General features: G+C 42.0%; 1 pseudogene; it reads left to right on the top strand.

The window, feature by feature from the left end:
- Positions 1 to 5,896: 5,896 nt before the first annotated feature.
- LOC120098592 (uncharacterized) lies at positions 5,897 to 6,441 on the top strand (annotated as a pseudogene).
- The last annotated feature ends 1,102 nt before the right edge of the window (positions 6,442 to 7,543 follow it).

Here is a 7,543-nt window from a genome sequence, read left to right as displayed (position 1 = left end):
ATTTCTGGGGCTGGAATTCAGGTTGCCAGACTTGACAGCAAAAACCTTTACCCCCAAGCCATTTTGTTGACCCTGATCTTCTCACCTTTTTAATTTCAGACTTTTCAGCTATATTCTTCTGAAATAAAGTAGACACCAGTTTTCTTTGAGAACTCGAATCTGGCTTTGGAAGGTGCAGGGAGTTAATCCCTCACCCTCCTTAATGCAGATTGCCTGGCCCTTTGGGAGTTTTTCATCTTGTTTTCACCTGTCAAGTGGTTTGTGGGGTCTAAGCTCCTAGCTTCTCACCGACAGTAAGTAGAGAGGGAGGTATGCGGGCAGCTTTGCCAAGTCTGGACCAGTGGGAGCCCATAGACCAGTGCTCTAAGGATTCAGAGGCTCCTGGCCTTAATTTCATAAATATGTTTAGAGTTTGTGTAACTGTCTCATCTTGATCAAAATGCACAAGAAATTATTCTACCAACAGGAACTCATAGACCCAGATGCTCTTTGGTGATTCACTGCTTTTGAGAAAATTAAGAGTTTGACAGGCGAAAATACTTTTTCTAGAATAGATGTTCAGAGCCATTTCTGGCTCAGTTTATATACTGGGACTCTGTAGAAAATTACATCTAGAAGCTTTGTTCAGATATATCACTCCACCACTGACGCAACTACTCCAGCCTGCTAGCGGGTTTGTGGTGGTTTGAATGAGAATGGCCCCCATAGGCTCAAACATGTTGTTTGGTCTCCAGCTGTTTGGGAAGGATTAGGAGGTGTGGCCTTGTTGGAGGAGGTCACCCAGGGAGGGCTTTGAGTTTTCAAAAGCCCAAGTCAGGGCCATTCTCCTATTCTATCCTCTCTTACTCTTTCTGTTTCTCTCTGTCTCTCTGTCTCTGTGTCTCTCTGTCTCTGTCTCTCTGTCTCTGTCTCTCTGTCTCTGTCTCTGTCTCTGTCTCTGTCTCTCTCTCTCTCTCTCTCTCTCTCTCTCTCTCTCTCTCTCTCTCTGTTTACCTCTCTCTGTGCTGTCTTCAGATCAGGATGTAGCTCTCAGCCACTTCTCCAGCACCATGGTTGCCTGCCTGCACGCCGCCATGCCCCCTAGTGTGAGAATAATGGGCTAACTCTCTGAAACTGTAAGCAAGCCCCCAATTAAATGCTTTCTTCTAAGTTGCCTTCGTGGTGTCTCTTTACAGTGACAGAACACTAAGACAGGGGCTATTCTTGACACCTCCTTTCCTTTACCCCACACACTCACGCCATCTCCACTCCCACTCCCCATTCAGCGCCACGATGTGTCCCATTCAGTCACTTCATCCATCTTCTGTTTCTGAGTCTAGACACCTATCACTTCCATGGCTCCATTGTTTTCCAAATTGTCTCTTCTTCACTGTCCTGAGAATGGGATATACCAGGGCTCTTGCTGTTTGGAGATCATGTTTCCGTCATGAGATTTTTTTAGGTCTCTGCTTTCCTTTCCACTGTGGCTTCAATATGAAACCCCACCCCATCCCCACAGTCTCATGTGTTCAGATGCTTGGTCCCCAGATGGTGAATCTGTCCTCGGAGATTGTGGAACCTTTAGAAAATGGTTACCTACCTAGAGGAATTGAGTCACTGGGGATGGGCTTTAGGTGTCAGAGCCTGGTCTTGCTGCTGGCTCATTCTCCCTTAACTTTCTAGTCTGTAGAGCTATGAACACATTGCCATACCCTCCTGCTATCATAGCTTCAAGCTGCGTCACCTCCATGTCTGGCCAACCATGGCTCAAACTACGAACAAAAGTTAACCTTTTTCTTCCATATGTTGTTTCTCCTTGGGTGTTTGTCAGAACAAGGAGATGGGTAATTAATACTCTTGAATAAAGAGAATAGCTTGACTTAGAAGTAGATGATGTCTCAGTCAGTATTTTATTGCTGTAAAAATATACCATGACCATAGCAATTCTTAGAAAGGAAACCATTTAATTGGGGCTTGCTTATATCTTCAGAGACTTAATAGATTATTTTGACAGGGAGTGTAGCAGCAGATGTGGTGCTGGATAAGTAGCTGAGAATATCCTGATCCTCAGACAAAGGCAGAGAGCCATGTTGGGGCTGGTGTGAACTTTTCAAAACTCCAACCCTAACCCCCCCACCCCCAAGTGACACACTTCTTCCAACAAGGCCATGCCTACTCCAACAAGGCCACACCTTCTAATCCTTCTCAAGTAGTGCCACTTCTTGGTGACTAAGAGCCCATGGGGACCATTCTTATTCAAACCACCACAGATGCATACCTAAGAACCTGTACAGCACCTTCCTGGAAGACCATTCATAGTTTTCTGAACCACTGACCAAAAGCTTCTTGTACAATGGATGGGCTTGCCACATGGATGTTAGTTTTATATCATGTAAAATGTCTTTTAGAGGAACAGGAAAGATTGCTTAGTTGATAGGACCACTTGCTGTTTTTTCACAGGACCCTAGTTCAGCTCCTAGCATCCACACTGTGACTCACAACTGTCTATAACTTCAGTTTTATGGGGGAGCTGATACCATTTTCTGGCTTCTGTGGGTACTATATGTGCATGTGGTAAAATACATACATACAATCCAAACATTCATGCATAAAAAGTCAAAATAAAATCAACTTTAAATGACTTTCAGATATGGAAGTTTAAAGAAGAACATATTCTAAATTATTTCCATCAGGATTGAAACCATGATTAACCCCAGGTCCCAGGAGTCAATCATTCTAATCCATCGTTTCTTTCTCCAAAAGTAGGAAAGAAAAGCATTTATTCAGTCACTTAAGATATCATACAGTGATCACCTTTTGATGGATTTCTTAATTTACAGAGGGCTGTTTACAAAGAACATTTGCAGCACTTCAGGAAGAATTTGAGAACTGTGAGTTCTGGGTTTATTCCTTTGTTTAGTTCAGTTCAGCCATTCAGTGCAGGAGAATTCAGTCAGCTAGGAGTCAGTGCAGTGAGTACAGTGCAGTGGAGTTTAATTCGTTCATAAGTTCATGCAGTTCAATGCAGGTTAGCAGAAGCCGTTGAAACCAGAGTATAAGGAGTCAGAAAATGAGAACAAATTTCCAGAGTTAGTTTGAGGAGAAGCAGAGTGATTCGGTGAGAACCCAAGGGAAACCAGATTGAATCAGTCAGCTTGGGGAGGGGAGTTTGAGCCAGGAAGGCTGTGTTGAACCAGCTAGCCAGAGTTCAGGAAGAGGTAGAATGAGTTTATTTTGCAATAAGCCTCTGAGATGACAATTATACCTGGTGAATAAAAGCTACTTAACAATAATAAAATTATATCTAATACCTATTATCCATATATCTTACTCTTTGGGTAACTGAGTCTTTATTTTCTCTGCTAATCTCTTTATTTGTTCTAAATTTATAGTTTCCTAGAAAGTTTAATTTTTCATGACTTTTGTCCTTCTCTCATCTTTGACTGCAGATGATGGCTTGGACACACTGTTCTCAACCATTCCTTGTGTTTTCAAGTTTTAAGTCAGAAAGGGGATCTACCTTCTTCAAGAAAAAAAAAAGGAGATTGACATGAAAAATAATTTAAAAGGCACACAAAATCCAGGTGTGGTAGTGTACGCCTGCAAATACAGTTCCTTGGAAAGCATAGACAAGAGAATCACAAGTCCAAGGCCTGCTGGAGCTACAGAGTGAGTTCAAGACCAGCTTGAGTGACTTTGTGTCATTCTGTGTAGAAATGAGAATTAAGAGTATACCTCTTAATTCTTAAAACCTATAATTTTTAATAAAAGTTCTCAAATGCCCTGAACTCCCTTCTGGCCCACTATCCAAAGGTAAGGGAGAAAAGATTATAAATAGGACAAGGAGATGTGGACTTGTTTAGAAGTAGTTCCTTGGGGGTGATTCCAATCTCTCAGGATACCAGCAATCCAGTCCAGTAGTTTCAGGATATCAAATGTGAATCAGCAGCAGTGGAACAATCCAGCAGAAACCACCAGGCCTTCTCTGAATCGGCATGAGTCAGCCAGAGCTACTGGGACAGCTGGGATGCCAGGAGAAGTTCTCTGCTGTACTCCTCTCAACAAAGTAAAGATTAAGCAAAGATGAAAACTCAAGACCAACTAAATGTTGCAAGGCTAGCTATGCAAGTGTGCCATCACTGTCTGTTGAGTCCTATTTATACTTGCTCCAAATATCCTGTATCTTCCCTTGGGCCTTGCCTTAGCAAAACACCGTGTGAGTCTGCATCACCTGACATATCCAGAAATTTGTACTCCAGACAGGGGTGCTAAGTACGTAGATCAGTGGTAGAAGGTGGTAGAAGGCTTCTTTTCTCTAGAACGTGTGAATCCATGGCTTCAATCCCCATGTATCACCAAAACAAAAACAGAACCACCCAATAACCCCACTGTCTATGAAGTGGTAAAAAGCACTTTCCAGAGTTGGGAAGGCAGCATGAGTGTCTGAATTCAATCCCCAGGTTTTCTCTTCACCAGCAGAGTGACTTTGCCTGTTTTCTTCTTTCACTAAATGATGCTGTTCAAAAGATCCTTTCCTTTAATGAATATGAGGTGCATAGGCTAGTGCTGTGTACACAGTTGGCACTACATAAATGTTTATTGCTGTCAACAGCAGTGGCAGTAGACACTGTAGAATTGTGGCAATATTATTTTATGTGAAATGTTAGGCACCAACCAGTGAGAAAATCTATCTGATGGTGTCGGTTCAGTAGTCCAAGCAAACTGCCATGATCTGCAGCAGATCTGTTCTTGCCAGAGCTGTCCCTGCCCTTTATTGAAGTCTGTGCAGCCATAAACTCTCTCTTAACTGATGTGTTTGAGCCAGGCTTTAAACTCAGCATCAAGAATCCAATAACTGTATTTATGGAGTGCTTAGCACATTTAGCACAAGTCAGTCAATCATAAAAGCAATATAATGCGGGCTTCCCATTAGCTGTAATGAAGTTTAACGTGTTGACATTTTTGACTTAGATTTAAAATTTTAACAGTTGTTATTTCATAAACTGTGCGGGCATCTTGGGAAACCTGTTGAACTCATCAGAACTGTTTCCCTCCTTTCTTCCCCAGGCAAAACTGGGGTGGATGGATGTGTCCTTCTCTCTCACAATTCTGTATTTATTACATATAATCAAACACCAAGAGCTGATGGAGGTTGAAATGCACTGTTGACACATTATCGTTATCCTGACCCAATCTGCTTTTAAAAATCAGCACATACATAGACCCAATGGTTCCATTATATGCGCCATAGTTTTCAACATATGAAGATGACAGTTTATGGTTTTCTTCTAATGAATATTCAAGTTCGTGCTTTTATCCGCTGTTCTTTGTATTTGTTTTGTATTCACAGATGATCACCATGTTTCTTAGTTTCTTCTGGAGGGGGTGTTTTATGTTTTATTAGAGTGCACACTTGGGGACCTAGAGAGTCTAATGGGGAAAAGCTCGGCTTTGCAGAGATGGCCCAGAGGGTACACCAAACTTAAGGCTCGAGCCTGATGACCTGAGTTCAGATCTCCAGAAGCAGACAAAAGACAGACACATCAGCACCAGCACCTGGAATCCAAGTGTATCTGCACGAAGTAGGCAGTGGGGACAGGACCCCCATTGGGATTTTCATTGTAACTGTATTGAACTTATCAATCCCTCAGGTCTTGAATTGCTAATGATATTAATTTAGCTGCTTACAAGTACAGGCTTTTTTCCATTTATAAAATCTTAGATTCTTTGATAATTCTTATTAGATCCCCACCCCATGACCTTAAGATTTAAATAGCTCCATTCCTTCCTAGTGACAGAATGCTGTGACCCTTTCCTATGCCATTGTCTAGTTGGATGGCACTGGTTTGTAGAATTATTTTCGGTTTGAACCCATTTTCAGACACTATGCCAAGCTAATTTTTAAAGCACAGTGCTTTTTATTTCTTATATTTGGGGGATTTTTTTTAATAACACATATATAGAAAAAATCATTTCTGGTCTGGAGACGATGTTTAGAAATGGCACCTTGCAAGGGGAAGGAAAAGAAGGAAGAACAAGTCATCCGCCTTGGACCTCAGGTGGCTGAAGGAGAGAATGTATTTGGTGTCTGCCACATTTTTGCATCCTTCAGTGATACCTTTGTCCATGTTCCCAATCTTTCTGGCAAGGAAACCATCTGCTGAGTAACTGGTGGAATGAAAGTGAAGGCTGACCAAGATGAGTTCTCTCCATATGCAGCCATGTTGGCTGCACAGGATTTGGTCCAGAGGTGAAAGGAGCTGGGCATCACTGCCCTGCATATCAAACTCTGGGCCACAGAAGGAAACAGGACCAAGACCTCTGCACCTGGAGCCCAGACAGCCCTCAGAGCTCTTGCTCGCTCTGGGATGAAGATTGGGTGGAGTGAGGATGTCACCCCCATCCCCTCTGACAGCACTCGAAGGAAGGGTGGTCGTCATCTGTGAACAGGACTTCTCAAGTTATTTTCTGTTAATAAATTGCTTTGTAAGCTAAAAAAAAAGGAAAGAAAAAAATCATTTCTAATGTCCAACTTTGGTTTCTAGGAAAAACAATAGTGTGTTACAGAAGACATGCTTGCCTTTTTTCCTAACTACTCCTGACTTCAAAATCTTCTTTTTATCTTTGTTTTTGTCTCCATATCCTCCTCCTCTTCCTTCTCCTCTTCCTGTCATTATTCTTTTGCAGTATCAGGGGTTGAACCAGGGCTTTCTGTATGTTAGGCATATGCTCGACTACCAAGCTATTGTCTGTAGTCTCTTTTTCCTGATTTTAAAATCAATATTTCTAATATTTCTGATCTTGTTTTGAATTTTACAACAAGATTTTAGAAATCACTTTGTATCAAGTGAAATATTTTCTTCTTGGGCTGGGGTGTAGCACAAATGGTAGAGTTTTCCTATCACAAACAAGACCCTGAGTTCAATCCTCAGCACCCTCTTCTCCAGCAAATCTTTACCTTTTAAATTCCTACAACTCTCTGATGTGAATTAACAGTGATTTTAGTAAGATGTTTCTTCCATATCATCTAAGATGACTGATTTCTGCTATTTAAGCATTCCAGCATTTCTAGGATTAAAAACCTGCTGGTCGCCCCCTCGTTGCTGCTCCATGGATCTATGGAAACATGAAAGACTAGACATCTTGGCATTTGCCCAATCAAGAGTGCCACCATATCAATAAAATGATTCTTAGCGTTATCCTGCTATCTTAGGAGACTAGCATAATCCTTATCAAAGAGGCTTCATCCAGCCACTGATGGGAATAGATGCAGAGACCCACAGTCAAACATTAGGCAGAACTCAGGGAATCCTGAGGAGAGGAAGAGAAAGGATTACAGGAGCCAGAGAGGTCAAGGACACCACAAGAAAATGGCCCACAGAATCAACTCACCAAGGCTCATTGGGGTTCATGGATACTGAACTGATAATCAAGGAGCCTATATGGGTCTGACCTAGGTCCTATGTATATATGTTGTGATTGAGTAGCTTGGTGTCCCCATGGGATTACTAACAGTGGAAGCAGAGGCTATCTCTGACTATTTTGCCTACTTTTGGGACTCCTT

The sequence above is a fragment of the Rattus norvegicus genome, chromosome 19 (assembly GCF_021556685.1).
Source record: "Rattus norvegicus strain SHRSP/BbbUtx chromosome 19, alternate assembly SHRSP_T2T, whole genome shotgun sequence".
Taxonomy (NCBI): domain Eukaryota; kingdom Metazoa; phylum Chordata; class Mammalia; order Rodentia; family Muridae; genus Rattus; species Rattus norvegicus.
Note: the sequence above shows the minus strand (reverse complement) of the source record. Positions and strands in the feature narration are given on the sequence as shown.